This window comes from Pyrus communis, chromosome 13 (genome assembly GCF_963583255.1).
Source record: "Pyrus communis chromosome 13, drPyrComm1.1, whole genome shotgun sequence".
Lineage (NCBI taxonomy): Eukaryota > Viridiplantae > Streptophyta > Magnoliopsida > Rosales > Rosaceae > Pyrus > Pyrus communis.
The window spans coordinates 10351013-10366763 of NC_084815.1; the positions used below are offsets into that span (position 1 = coordinate 10351013).

At 38.8% G+C, this 15751-nt stretch overlaps 1 non-coding gene across 1 annotated transcript; it reads right to left on the bottom strand.

Moving 5' to 3' along the window:
- Window positions 1-2094: 2094 nt before the first annotated feature.
- Window positions 2095-2205, bottom strand: LOC137714024 (small nucleolar RNA R71). The gene has a single exon (XR_011065366.1). It is a non-coding gene; the product is annotated as a small nucleolar RNA R71 (small nucleolar RNA).
- Window positions 2206-15751: the final 13546 nt, after the last annotated feature.

Here is a 15751-nt window from a genome sequence, read left to right on the forward strand (position 1 = left end):
GAAGCTAGCCATTCTCTTCCACACACGTATAACCACTCCATTTCACTCCATTTCTGTCCCATTGGCAGAAACCATGCAATCATAACCAATCTACCTTCATCCGTACCACACTTGGAGCACCAACACCGAAGGCACTCTTCAAGGAATTCAACATCAGTTTTGCTTCAAGGGTTCCTTCTACTTCATTCTATGTTCATTCATGTTGTGTACCTTTATGTTAAACATTCTGTAAACATGAATTGTAACTAATCTTTCTCTAGGGATTCGATGTAGCCTTGCAAAGTTTGCCATGTAATCAAGTTAGAATGCTCAGTTTGTTCATCTATTTCTTGTTTCATTCTCTGATTTAGTTGTGACTTTGTGAGTTGATTTTAATGTTTGATCACCATTTGAATTAACCACAGGTTATTTAGCCAAGATTAGAGCACACATCATGCATAATCTTGGTGGATATGTGAATGAATGAAGGGAATGTTTTGCAAACATCCTGCCGAGTTATTCCCTTTGGTTTTACGAAAGTTTCTTGTGCATTACATACTCTTGATTATGAACCAACGTTGCACATCACAACTAGGTTCGTGAGTAGGGACATTTGATCAAATTCACACATCATATGGTTGATCATATCTAAGTGAAACAAACTCAAGGAATAGGTAGATGGCTGAGAATAAACTAACTTGACAAACATGGACTTAGTTGAGCAATGGTGAAATCGAATCCCTAGCTTCATTTCCATTGATACTATCCCATTACATTAGTTATTGATTCATTTAATTGTGTTTACTTCATTTTCTCATGCTTTCAAGTTACAACAACAAATCTGTCTATTTAGACTAGTTTGATTCATTTCCAAATCTGCCTAGTTTGTTTAGTTTGATTCATTTCTTAGAGTTCTTGCAAAACAAGTAATTACATAGGTCCAATTAGTCCCTGTGGATTCGACACCCTTGCTTGTGCCATTATACTAAATATATTCTAGCATTAGGAAGGAATTATATACTTCAACAAAAATGGCGCCGTTGCCGGGGACTGATTTCAGTCCCTTGTAATTGCTTGTTTGCTTGTTTGCTATTTTGATTAGTGTCAAGGTTCATAACTTGTCAAATTGATAACTGGAAGTTGATTTAAGTTGCATACATTTCATGTGTGGAAAAGAATCCCTTAGCCATTCCATTATCCATTGGTTTACATCAATTTGCTTTACAATCTGCTTTAGTTATAATCTGTCCATTTAATTGCATTTCGTCCAAATACAATTTCTCCCCATATTTTGTTAAGTTTTAGGCTTAGAATCTGTTTTGTCTTGTGTTTTGAAGCATTTTGAGTCAAGCTCAAACCTAATTTTCGTCCAAAATTGAGTTTAGTGTCAAAACTGCCCAATTTGTGTTTTTAGGCAGTTTTGGGAGTTTTTAGCTTGTTTTGAGTCTTGTGAATCTGTTTTGAGTCCTTTGAGTCCTTTCAAACGTTTTTAAGTTTATTTTTGTTCATTTCATTGTTGTTTGCTAGTAGATTTTCATTCACACTTGTGTTATTTTATTTCAGGTAGTATATGTCAAATAAACTTGTTGAGTTAGGCCAAAGAATTGAACGGTTGAAGGGCCACACTTTGGACAATTTTGTGCCATCAAGTTCATCATTTAGCCGTGAGGAAGAAGAAGGGAATTCACCTAGTTCAACAAGTAAAGAATCTGAGCAATTTAATTGGGAAAGAGAAGAAGAGATGGCGGGCAACGAAGATGAACTTCGAGCTTTAGAGGACTTTGCTCAACCAATCATACCAAATTCACCTTCATGCATCTTGCTGCCCACAGAAGCTAGAAACTATGATCTCAAATCTTCACATTTTCATATGTTTCCCTCATTTTATGGCTTACCTAATGAAGATCCTTTAGCTCATATTAAAGAATTTTACAATGTTGTGAGTGGTTTACCTTTGCAGGGAGTGAGTGAAGCGAATTTGAGGATGAGAGTGTTTCCTTACACCTTGAAAGATAAGGCCAAGAGTTGGTTGATGACTCTAACACCAGGTTCCCTCACCACATGGGATGCCGTGGCTAAGAAGTTCTTGGAGAAGTTCTTTTCCACTCAAAAGACAGCCACATTAAGGGGACAAATCTTCAACTTCAAACAAGATGATGGAGAACCTTTCAATGAGTGTTGGGAGCGTTTTAAAGGCCTCTTGATACAATGTCCACACCATGGGTTACCTTTTCACTTACAAATGCAAATTTTCTATGATGGACTAACCCAAAATTGTCAATCAACTGTGGATAATGCAGCAGGTGGAGCATTGAAGAAAAAGAATGCTCAAGAGTCATATAACATTTATGAGATTGATAGGAGCATTTTTATGCGACTTAATTGGCTTGTTCTCATGCATTTATGTTGTTTTTCCTTAGTTAGTTTAAGTGTTTAAAGTCATTTTCGTGCAATTTCAGGTTTTAGTGTCAAAGTATGCAAAAAGAAGCAATTTGGAGCATTCTAGAGCATTTTTGGGCCAAGATTGGATAGTGCAAGCATGGAGGCATGAGGATGGACGAATTTGAAGGCTTGAATTCAGTTAGGGAGCTGCAAGGGGGCCTAAAAAAACCTTATTTCTAGAAGGCTTTATCTATTCACACATGGTGCCTAATTTCTAGCTTGTCTCCTAGCCGTCCTACCTTGTCTCCTAGCCATCACTAGCCGTCCTACCTTGTCTCGTAGCCGTCCTAGCTTGTCTCCTAGCCGTCCTACCTTGTCTACTAGCCGTCCTACCTTGTCACTAGCCGTCCTACCTTGTCTCCTAGCCGTCACTAGCCATCCTACCTTGTCTCCTAGCCGTCACTAGCCGTCCTACCTTGTCTCCTAGCCGTCCTATCTTGTCTCCTACCTTGTCCAAGCTACACACATATATCCTTTAAGTGTTTCATGTATAGAATTTCTGGTACAAAAAACCTTTTGGTTTCAACTAAGTTCAAAACCTTTCCTAGCCCTATAAATAAGGCTTTGCAGCAAGGCACTTGTGGGATCACTCATTCACCCAATTTTCGTCCATTCATCTAGCCACACCACTCTACACATCCTAAAATCCTAAAAACACAATTCCAACCAAACACTACACCTTGCCGTGCCTATCCTCCATCCAATTCCATAATCCCTGATCCTAAAACACATCCCAACCATCCCATCCACCTTTGTGCCGTAGCAAGGAGAAAGAAGGAAAGACTCTTGGATGCTCAAGCTTCGTCGTTGGTGCATTCTAGGTGTAATTCGTTTTATGATTTCAATGTTTAATTTATTTTCCTTTCATTTTGCTATGAACATGAGTGGCTAAACCCCTATTGGTTAGGGGTGATTTCGAAGCCATAACTATGTGTGCAAGTTGATTTGATAAATTCCAGTTATGAGTTCTTGAATCGTGAATGCAATTGGCTTAACTGTGCGAGTGATAACGTATTTGTGTTTGTTAATTAGGGGTCGACACTTAATTGGCTTGCATGAATATGATGCTAGAATATAAGTTTGTTTCACATAATTGTCACACACTTATATTTACAAGTAGTGAAGGTTGCTAGTCACAATCGCGTTAAGTTCAATTCCTAGCATAAGTGTCATGATGTCATAGTCACAAGTGCTTTGTCAATGCTTATAGTTTTCATTGAACATAATGATCTTTGATTGTATCTTTATTATGATGTCATGTAAGGAACTTTTGAAGAATGCTTTGGGTTGTCGTATGATGTCATCCAATTCAATAACACAAGGAAAACTTGAGAATTAACTAGTGATGTCACGGTTAATTTGGGGCATTGTCATTCATAATTCTATGAAGGAATAACTGGAAATCGAGTCATTTGCATACTTGTCATGTGTGGAGAAAGAACCCCTAACTAGTTCATCATCCATTAAAAACCCCAAAAACGTTTCAAAATCAGTTTTACTTTGCAATCTGTTTTCTCAACTTTAATTTCGTCCAAATCAAATCCCCCTTTACTTTGAAGTCTCAATTTAGTTAGAAATTGTTTTGGTTCATGTTTTTAAGTGTTTTGAGTCAAGTTTTCAACCAATTTCGTCCAAATTAGTGTAGGTGCTCAAAACTGCCCAGAAAGTGGTTTTTAGGCAGTTTTGAGTCTTCTAGTTGCTGTTTTGAGTTTTTGTTTTGTTTTAGTGTTTTAACTTTGGTTTTTCATTCTTTGAGTTCAAATTAGTGTTTTTAACTTTGTTTTGGAGTTCTTAGGTCAGTTTTCAAGAGTTTAGCAATCCCTCCTAATCCCCGGTTTTGAACGATCCCTACTTACATACTTTGCTACAATTGTCAGAAGAGGGTTTAATTTGTGTGCTTAATATATTTCGCATCAAATTTTTGGCGCCGTTGCCGGGGATTAGCAACTTTGCTAAATCCCTTGGATTGTTTTTGTTTCATTTATTTCACTTTGTTTCTGATTTTGTTGTAGTTTCTGACCTATTTTTGTTTCTTGTTTTTTTAGGTACTAGTGCATGACGCGGAGTTCTCAAACTGTGCATGCACATATCTTAGACTTTAACGACGATTTTGAACGTGATTTGAGAAGAAAGAGGAGGCATCCCGAACGTAGTGAACCTAGTTCAAGTTCAGAGGCCGAATCTGAGTTTGAAGAAGTGGAAGAAGAAGTTATGGCAGCGGACAATCGGACCATTAAAGAGCTTTCGGCCTCAGGGTTGGCCAATGCCGCACCATTATGCATTCAATACCCCGCGGCTGCCCAAGGCAAGACCGATGAATTCGAGTTGAAGTCAAGCTTGTTGCACCACATTCCTAAATACCATGGGCTTTCCATGGAAGATCCAAACAAGCATCTTAAAGAGTTTGAAGTAGTTTGTTCAAGCATGACTCCCGTCAATGTTGACGGAAGTATTTTGAAGATGAAAGCTTTTCCGTTCTCTTTAATGGATAAAGCTAAGGATTGGTTATACGAGTTGGCTCCTGGCACTGTCACTTCATGGGAGAGTATGAAAAGAGCGTTTTTGGAGAAGTTTTTCCCAACTTCTCGCATCATTCTTCTTCGTAAAAAAATAAGTGGAATTCAACAAGATGAAGGTGAGTCTTTTCCTGCATACTATGAACGTTTTAAATCACTTGTTGCTTCTTGTCCACAACATCAGATGAAGGAGGAGCTACTTTTGCAATACTTCTACGAGGGCCTCCTACCATTAGAACGTCAAATGCTCGATGCCTCGGCAGGTGGAGCATTAGTGGACAAAACACCTATGGCTGCCAAGACCTTGATTTCTAATCGAGCGTTGAACGATCAACAATACGAAGGAGTAGGCCAAAGAGGACCCCCACGGCAACATGTTCATGAGGTAAGTTCTACTTCCGACATTAATTCACAATTGGCTAATCTTAATTCTATTGTGTCTCAGTTGGCCGAGGGCATGAAGATGCAAGGACCAATTGTATGTGGCGTATGTTCTATGCATGGACATGCCTCTGAAAAATGTCCACAGTTGATTGAAAATGGTGGATGGGAAAGCGCCAATGCAATTGGGTTTCAAGGCCAAAACCAACCAAGGAACGATCCTTATTCCAACACATATAATCCCGGTTGGAGAGACCACCCAAATTTCAAATGGAGGGAGCCCCAACAATCTCAAAACCAAGGAGGCTTTAGGCAACAACCCCCTGGGTTCTTTCCCAAAACCTACGGCCCACCCCAAAATCAAGCCCAATCCGGCCCAAGTACCTCAGGTACGTCTCTTGACAATGATGCACTTCTTAAGATACTAACTAAGTTGTCTAATGGGCAGGATGATCAAGCTAAGGCTATGCAAAACCAAGACAAAAGGGTGGATCAATTGGAGAAACAAATGGGGCAAATTGCCGAGTTTATGGGGCAGTTTCGTGAACAAGGAAAGCTCCCTAGTTCCACCGTTCCAAATCCAAAGGGAAGCTTCGAAAGTGCAAAGGCCATAACCTTGAGAAGTGGAAAAGAGATTGGGGCAGATCCTACACCATCACAATCAGGTCCCAAAGGTGATGAAAACTTGCAAATTGCAGAGGAAGAATCAAGCAAACCCACGGCAAAGGTGGGAGAGTCTTTGCCGCAAGTTCCTAGTGCCCCATGATGCGAGATTTTATACGCGCACAAATTAAACCCTCTTTTTGTCGATTTGTAGTATAAGTATAAGTAGGGATCGTTCTGGACCGGGGATTAGGAGGGATTGTTAATCACTTGGATTTGACTCAAAAACATAAAAACACAATATAAAACACTAAACTAGACTCAAAGAATTCAAAAATACTTTAAAACATAAACTAAACAGATTCTAAGCATTAAAGAACAAGAAAGTAAAGGGGGGTTTAGGTTTTACGAAAATTGAAATAACGAAACAAGTTAATAAACTAGACAGAATGTAAATATGAATGTGATGGAATTGAATGGATGAATGCTAGCTAAGGGGTTCATCTCCATACATGTTATACTTGCATAATAAAACGATTTCCAATTGCATTTCAATAAATCATGAATTCTCATCACCCCAAGTTAATTAGGTCCGCTTAAATTAACCGTCAAGTTTTCCTTAAGTTAATGAATTGGATGGGTTAGCGCAACGCAATTCACTACATTCTCCAAAAGTCCTTTACGTGAACAGCACAATAAAGATACAATCAAAGATCATTAAGCATTATGAAAACTATAAGTGTTGACGAGGCATTCGTTACTATGATGAGCATGAAACTCGTGCCAAGAATTCGTTTAACGCGATTGTTTATAAGCAACCTCCACTACTTGTGAATATAAGTTCGTAACTATTAGGTGAAACTCACTTATATTCTAGCGTCATATTCATGCATGAAAATTAAGTGTGTACTCTCAATAAACATACATAAATAAGTTATCAATCAAACAGTTAAACGAATTGAATCCACAACTTATGAAACGCAATTAGAAGTAATCAAATCAAAATGCAAGCATAAACATATATTTCGAATTCACCCCCTAGCTAAAGGGGGGGTTTAGTTCCTCATACAAAACAAAGAGAATTGAAATTAAACATGGAAATCAAAGAAACGCCTAAACATTCCAACAACTCAAACTTGAATTGTATGAACGTTTAGGCTCTCTTCTCTTCCTCTTTATTGTAGCATAAGGTCTAGGGATAATTGGTTTGGGGGATGGAAGTGTGGAATGGAAGAGGAGTGGTGGAGAAGTGGAAGGGGAATGGAAAAATGGTGTTTGGATTATAAGGGGAGAGATGGGAAGCTCACGGCTAGGGAAGGGAGAATGTGTTTGTAATGTGTTGTGTATGAAATGAGATGTTCATGAATGAATGAATGCAAGGGTATTTATAGGAGTAGTGGAGGGAACATATGGCTATGTCATTTGTAGGTGAAGTAAGTGGATGTTGTAGGTGAAGTGGATGTTGTAGGTGAAGTAGGTGGATGTTGTAGGTGAAGTGGATGTTGTAGGTGAAGTAGGTGGATGATATGTTAAGTGATAAGTGATAAGTGATATGATATGTGGTTATGATATGATAAGTGGTTAAGTGGTGATGATAAGTGATAAGTGATTAAGTGATATGATATGTGGTGATGATAAGTGATAAGTGCATGTGGGTTAACTAATGAAGGAAATGCATGTGCAATGACAATGTGTTAGAATGGATGTGTGTTATGCATGGCATGATTGGGATTAGGAAAGATTTAAATGTCCTAAAACTAAAGAGAACAAGGTTCCAACACTTTGGCTCCAATTAGGTCTTCAATTTCGTCCAACACTTTGGCTTCAAGCATAAGCTATCCATCCTTAGCCCAAAAGTGCTCCAAAAGTCTCCAAAATGCATCTTTTTGCTCCTTTAGCCCTTTGGACCTACAAACACACGAAAATAGCTTAAAGTACTAAAATAACTAAAGAAACATAACGTAAATGGACGAGAACAAGCCATTTAAGTCGCATAAATATGCTCCTATCAAATACCCCCGCACTTAGCTTTTGCTAGTCCTCAAGCAAAACAGAAAAACAAAACAAAAAGAACAAAACACAACCTACACCTTCCAACAATCGTATCAGGGACTTCCAATGCACATGACAAGTTAAAAATCATTATTCTCACAGATTTGAGCCATCTTTACACTTAAGTACATTCTTAATCATAGTTACCACATACTAGTTCACAATTAAGCATTTAAAACCATGTTTTGAATGTAGTAACATGCCTTAGAGAATTCCCTCAATTTCTTACTAGATGTACTCTCGTTTTTCACATAGATTTTCTGACTACACACCCTACACTAGGTATATGTGAGAAGATTGATGTAAACATGTAGACGAACACTCACATATGTTATAATAAGGAAAGCATTTTCTGGAGTTAATAAGCCTGTTTAGATATGATCTCATGAATGGAATGCTACTACTTAGACGCGAGAACCAGTGACACCATAAGCTCATACCAAGTTCAAACTCCACAATTGAAATACATAACACTCAATATAGAAGTCAAGGGTTGTAACGGGGCTTGGGGTAATTGGCTAAAAATGAAAGGTAAGGATAACAAACGTTCTTCAAGCAATAGTGAGCAAAGTATTGAATTAGGCACTTAGAATTTCCTTTAGAATGCAGAAGTCAACTTTGATCACCCAAGGGGGAATTACACAGAACTTAGGGCCATATTCATCTTTTTTGGACCCTTTCTTCAACCATCAACGCTCGTGAGTTCATTTTCACTTATTTTCATTTTTTTTTTTAAGCTCTTTTTTCTTTCTTTCTTTCTTTTCTCTTTTTTTTTTTTTTTTTTTTTTTTTTTTCTTTTTCTTTTCTTTTGAATCTCAAAACATAAACACTTAAACATTCTCTCCCCCACACTTATTTTCTTTCATAATGTAACTCAAAAGGAATTCAATTAAGTCATGCTCACTAAACTTTAAGAACAAGGGTATAGGAAAGTCCTACTCTAAGCTAGGTGAGGAAAATGTGGGTAAACAAAGAATAAAGGCTAAACAAGGCTCAACGGGGTTAAAACTTACAACATATACGAAGTATGGGAAGTAAGGCTATTTGGCTATGGTGGTGGTCACTACACAACTTCTTCTTGAATATGTGTTATGCAAATCAATAACATGCTTTGAATGAAATGGGCATGAGTTCTAGCATTTAGTTCTATCATGATACAATTGCATTCTAAGTAGCAACCAAGCAAGGAATAATGAGATCATGCAACAACTTTAGAAAATAAAGAATCACAGAAAATAACTCTCCAAAGAAAGTAATGGCTCGAGTCTCACAGGGATGTAGCGTTTGTTTGAGTTTCTTCCTTCAAGCATGTTACAAAAACGAATTTTTCTTTTATGATTGCATGTGAAGTCATACATTATAACCATAACCAAGCATATACCAAGAGTAAATCAAACTTTTCTCTATGTTTATAACTCTTTCTAACCGTCATGCAATTATAAACCAAATCCTTATCATTGTGTTGGAAGGTACCCTAAGACACAAACACACAAAAACGACTTTTAAAACAACTCTTTTTGGGTTTTTCAAAACAATTTTTCAAATTTTTATGGGATTTTCGAATTATAAAACAAAACACACTAAAACACTCTAAAACAACTTAAAAACACCTTAAAACAGCAAGGAACAACATTAGAAGTTATGGTGGATAAAACCCTACGAATTTGCATCAAAACACTTTAGTTACCCCCCCCCCCCCCCCCCCACACTTAAATCAAACATTGTCCTCAATGTTTTAAGCATAGATTCACACAAAACATAAGTAAACACACAAAAAGCAACTAAACATTTTAAACATGGCATAATGTAATTAACAAAGAGAAGAGTTTAGGGACGCAAATCTGGTTATGGAGTGTAAATTCCCTCTTCTCCTTGGTGATTGTATTGAGGCATGATCTTGGTGATTCCACAGGCTTACTCTTGAACTGGTTTCCGCCCATCATTGATTTTCCTTTGTGCTACTCTTGAACTGGGCAGCAGGATTCCCTTTAGGGTCTCCCCCGAAGGTCTGAGCTTCCTCCTGTTATCTGTTTCTTTGTTCAATCTTTGCAGGAGTGGTCCCTTCTCTGGAAGTGTAACAACCGTTGAAGATGACTACTCGAGAGCAACGCTAGGTAAGCAATCAGGAATAGATTCCAGGCAGTTGGCTCCAGATCAGTAGACTGACTCCAAGTGCCGGGTGATTGCTTCTTTTACTTTGCCATGCAAGTAAGAACAAGGACAAAGAAAAAGACAGGGAAAGAGCATGATATGAGATATTTTTGCTTTTGACCTTGATGATATGAGATACCTTTGCTTTGAAGAAGCGGTGAATGAATCAGCACATGCTTCAATCCGCCGTTTCCTCCTGGGTCATATGTACTCCAGGCATCTGGTATCATCTTTGGGGAAGAAGAAAGAATTGAGTATTTCGAAAGGCTTTGCTGGGAGTGCGCCCTCAGAGGTGAGAGAGAGTTGGGCATTTTCTTCAGGTTTGCCCTGCCATAAAAGACGAAGGTCGACATATATAGAGATAATATCAAGTGGTGGTACCTTTTACCCTTGTCGACAAACGTTTTGATCCCGCAAATCCGGCTTTTTGAAATAGTGGCGCCTCTTCGATCTTTGAATACGCCTCTTCGATTTCTGAGCAGGCGCCCCTTCGATTTCTGAACGACGCCCCTTCGCTTTCTGAACGACACGTGGTAGTGCAGATGCGGCTCCTTTTGACAAAGCTGCACACGTCTTCTGAAAAGCAGAGAAAGCGTCGCCGAACTTTGCGCTTTGTCGGCTAAAGATGTGTAGTTGCGATGATGGCCTCCACGTGTTTTCAGCTTTGTCAGAAATCTTTTGACAAAGTTGAACGCGTCTTCTGAAAAGCAGAGAACGCGTCGCCTAAATTACGCCGGAAATTCCGGCTTTTCGAATTGGTGGACGCGTCGTCTTGGCTTTTTATAGAGCTATCAATCACCCCAACACACACACTCTGAAGATTTCCCATTCCTGAAACTCGACTCCGGCCCTTTGTGAAATTTTAACTCCATCCACCCCTTCTCTTTGAACACTTTTGAAAAAAATGGCAAACTCATCGAACCTTAGCTTAGATTTGAGTCTCAGCAACGATCCGGTTGCGCCCCGTCAAGGTAATGTATGGCGCCCTTCTTTTTTATCTTCTAACGGTCCTCTTTCAGGTGAAGACTCTGTGATGCAGGACGCCACAACAGCTACAATAGTAGCTAAAAACCTCCTCACTCCAAAAGATAGTAGGCTGCTGTCAGGACGGTCCGATGAGTTGGCCGTTCAAGAGTCCCTCGCACTTAGTGTTCAGTGTGCGAGTTCTGTGTCCAACATGGGCCAACGCCTGCTTGCTCGGTCCCGCCAAGTGGAATCGTTGATGGCAGAGGTGGAAAGACTTAAGCAAGAGATCCAGCAGCTTAAGTACGAGAATAGAAGTTTGCATGTGCTTGCAAATAACTATTCGTCGGGGATGAAGAGGAAGCTTGATGAGCTGCAAGAATCTGAGGGTCGAATTCACAGTGACCGTCAAAGGCTTGCGTCTTATCTCCAGAGGCACCTTTTTCCTGGGTCATCCAGCGCTTGGCCAAGTATTGAGGCCTGGAATGCTCTAGCTCCGATGCCTCCCGCTCCGATGGCTTCTGCTTCGATGCCTCCCGCTTCTATGCCTCCCGCTTCTATGCCTTCCGCTTCTGCGCCTCGTAGTGGGGCTTCACGCAAACAACCTTTGTGAAGCTCCACCTTTCTCCATGTTTAGAATCTTTTTTTTTTTTTTTTTTTTTTTTTTTTTTTTTTTTTTTTTTTTTTATTAACATAAATAAAATCAAACGGCATGGAATTGGTCCTTGAATGGAAGGTGATACTTGAAGTGAACCGGCAATGGTTTGAATTCTAGTGTAGGTGCCTGATTCATAAAAAACAGCAAGTTAGTATAAAATGTAAAGGAATTTGAAAAAAACTTACTTGTTTTGTCCGACAAGAACTCAATGACAAACACCACTCCTTTGAAAGTTTCAGGGATATTGGACTTGGCCAGATTGCAAGTGATGGTTATGACTTGTCCAATGTCATCAAATTTAACTTCTTTGGATTTTGTGGTTTCAAGAACGTCCTCTTTGATGAATTCATGACATTCCCTACTTGTCACCTTTGAAAGGGCTTCCAAGATGTCTTTTTCACCTTCTTCTTCCTTGGAAGTCATGAATCTGCAAGGAATAGGGATACTTGTTGGAACGGGGTTAAAAATAATGAAATTTGGAACAACCATACCTGTATTAGATGGTATAGGAGCAATAGGTGCCTCCGGTAAAGGTGTTTCCACCCTTTCCGTGGGTTGGGTGTATTTCTCTTCCTTGTGATTTGATTTTGATGGTTGAGGGTCCGTTCCAACCTCCTTGTCACTTCTCAACATGATAGCATTGGTGTTTTCAAATTCTCCCTTCTGATTTGCAATGGTTGAACTAGGGAGTTCGCCTTGGTCTCGAAACTGTCCTACGAACTCCGCGATCTGCCCAATTTTCTTATCCAAGTGGTCCAACCTTTGTGGTGGCTGCATAGGCGTTGAATAGAACTCCTCATATGGCTGCCAATATCCTTCTTGTTGAGCCTCATTGTCTTGATTTTGTGAGCCCTGCACCAAACAAATTAATTCATTAAGCTTTTGATTATAATCTATTGACGAACTTGAGTTTGGTTGGGCATATTGAATATGAGGTTGTGGTGGCTGCCAATATCCTCCTTGTTGAGCATTTTGAGGTTCCCACCACATAGAGTTTGAATGATCACTCCAATCCGAATTGTAAGTATTGGAAAACACGTTATTCCTTGATTGAAGATTAGATATATCAACTCTTTGCATTTGGGACCTTTCCATGAGCTGTGACAAAAGAGAAGCGTTATCAAGTGTCATGTTGTTCTTAACAAACAAAACACAAATAAAAACTAAATCTAAAAGACAATACAGAAACAAACAATCCAAGGGATTAGCAAATTTTCTAGTCCCCGGCAACGGCGCCAAAATTTGATGCGAGATTTTATACGCGCACAAATTAAACCCTCTTTTTGTCGATTTGTAGTATAAGTATAAGTAGGGATCGTTCTGGACCGGGGATTAGGAGGGATTGTTAATCACTTGGATTTGACTCAAAAACATAAAAACACAATATAAAACACTAAACTAGACTCAAAGAATTCAAAAATACTTTAAAACATAAACTAAACAGATTCTAAGCATTAAAGAACAAGAAAGTAAAGGGGGGTTTAGGTTTTACGAAAATTGAAATAACGAAACAAGTTAATAAACTAGACAGAATGTAAATATGAATGTGATGGAATTGAATGGATGAATGCTAGCTAAGGGGTTCATCTCCATACATGTTATACTTGCATAATAAAACGATTTCCAATTGCATTTCAATAAATCATGAATTCTCATCACCCCAAGTTAATTAGGTCCGCTTAAATTAACCGTCAAGTTTTCCTTAAGTTAATGAATTGGATGGGTTAGCGCAACGCAATTCACTACATTCTCCAAAAGTCCTTTACGTGAACAGCACAATAAAGATACAATCAAAGATCATTAAGCATTATGAAAACTATAAGTGTTGACGAGGCATTCGTTACTATGATGAGCATGAAACTCGTGCCAAGAATTCGTTTAACGCGATTGTTTATAAGCAACCTCCACTACTTGTGAATATAAGTTCGTAACTATTAGGTGAAACTCACTTATATTCTAGCGTCATATTCATGCATGAAAATTAAGTGTGTACTCTCAATAAACATACATAAATAAGTTATCAATCAAACAGTTAAACGAATTGAATCCACAACTTATGAAACGCAATTAGAAGTAATCAAATCAAAATGCAAGCATAAACATATATTTCGAATTCACCCCCTAGCTAAAGGGGGGGTTTAGTTCCTCATACAAAACAAAGAGAATTGAAATTAAACATTGAAATCAAAGAAACGCCTAAACATTCCAACAACTCAAACTTGAATTGTATGAACGTTTAGGCTCTCTTCTCTTCCTCTTTATTGTAGCATAAGGTCTAGGGATAATTGGTTTGGGGGATGGAAGTGTGGAATGGAAGAGGAGTGGTGGAGAAGTGGAAGGGGAATGGAAAAATGGTGTTTGGATTATAAGGGGAGAGATGGGAAGCTCACGGCTAGGGAAGGGAGAATGTGTTTGTAATGTGTTGTGTATGAAATGAGATGTTCATGAATGAATGAATGCAAGGGTATTTATAGGAGTAGTGGAGGGAACATATGGCTATGTCATTTGTAGGTGAAGTAAGTGGATGTTGTAGGTGAAGTGGATGTTGTAGGTGAAGTAGGTGGATGTTGTAGGTGAAGTGGATGTTGTAGGTGAAGTAGGTGGATGATATGTTAAGTGATAAGTGATAAGTGATATGATATGTGGTTATGATATGATAAGTGGTTAAGTGGTGATGATAAGTGATAAGTGATTAAGTGATATGATATGTGGTGATGATAAGTGATAAGTGCATGTGGGTTAACTAATGAAGGAAATGCATGTGCAATGACAATGTGTTAGAATGGATGTGTGTTATGCATGGCATGATTGGGATTAGGAAAGATTTAAATGTCCTAAAACTAAAGAGAACAAGGTTCCAACACTTTGGCTCCAATTAGGTCTTCAATTTCGTCCAACACTTTGGCTTCAAGCATAAGCTATCCATCCTTAGCCCAAAAGTGCTCCAAAAGTCTCCAAAATGCATCTTTTTGCTCCTTTAGCCCTTTGGACCTACAAACACACGAAAATAGCTTAAAGTACTAAAATAACTAAAGAAACATAACGTAAATGGACGAGAACAAGCCATTTAAGTCGCATAAATATGCTCCTATCACCCCACAACTGTCTAATTCGGCCAAAAAGGGTAAGAATGTGTCAAATTCGGTTTCTACTAATGCTTTTCCTTCGAATGCTCCTTTTCCTAGTAGGTTTATGCAAACAAGGAAGGAAGAAGCTGAAAAGGACATCCTTGAGACATTTAGGAAAGTTCAAGTGAACATACCCTTGTTGGATGCAATCAAGCAAGTCCCTAGATACGCCAAGTTTTTGAAGGAGTTGTGCACCACTAGGAAGAGGATGTCGACCAAGGAAGTGGTAAAAGTAGGTGAGAATGTGTCCGCCATCTTGCAACGCAAACTACCTCCCAAATGCAAAGATCCGGGTAGTTTCACCATTCCTTGTGTCATAGGTAACACTAGATTTGAATCTGCCATGCTTGACTTAGGTGCTTCTATAAATGTTATGCCATATTCCATATATGCATCTATGAACCTAGGAGCATTGAAAAAGGATGGTGTTATCATACAATTGGCCGATAGATCTAATGCCTATCCAAAGGGAGTTTTGGAAGATGTTTTGGTGCAGGTTAATCATTTGATCTTTCCGGCGGATTTCTATGTCCTTGAGATGGATGAATCGGATCATGCACCCTCGCTGCCCATTCTACTTGGAAGGCCATTCATGAAAACGGCCCGGACTAAGATTGACGTGTTTAATGGAACTTTGTCCATGGAATTTGATGGGGAAGTTGTTAATTTCAATCTTTCCGATTCTATTAAGTATCCTAGTGAAGATCATTCATGTTTCTCTATTGATACTGTTGACTCTTTGGCGCAGGGATACCTTGAAGATTTGAATGATGATATGCTTGAAAAAGTCATTACAAGTGGTGTAGAAGTCAAAACCAAGGGAGCAACATCCATGCAACCCCACGGCACAAATACACTATCCTATGCCGTGCCTCCTA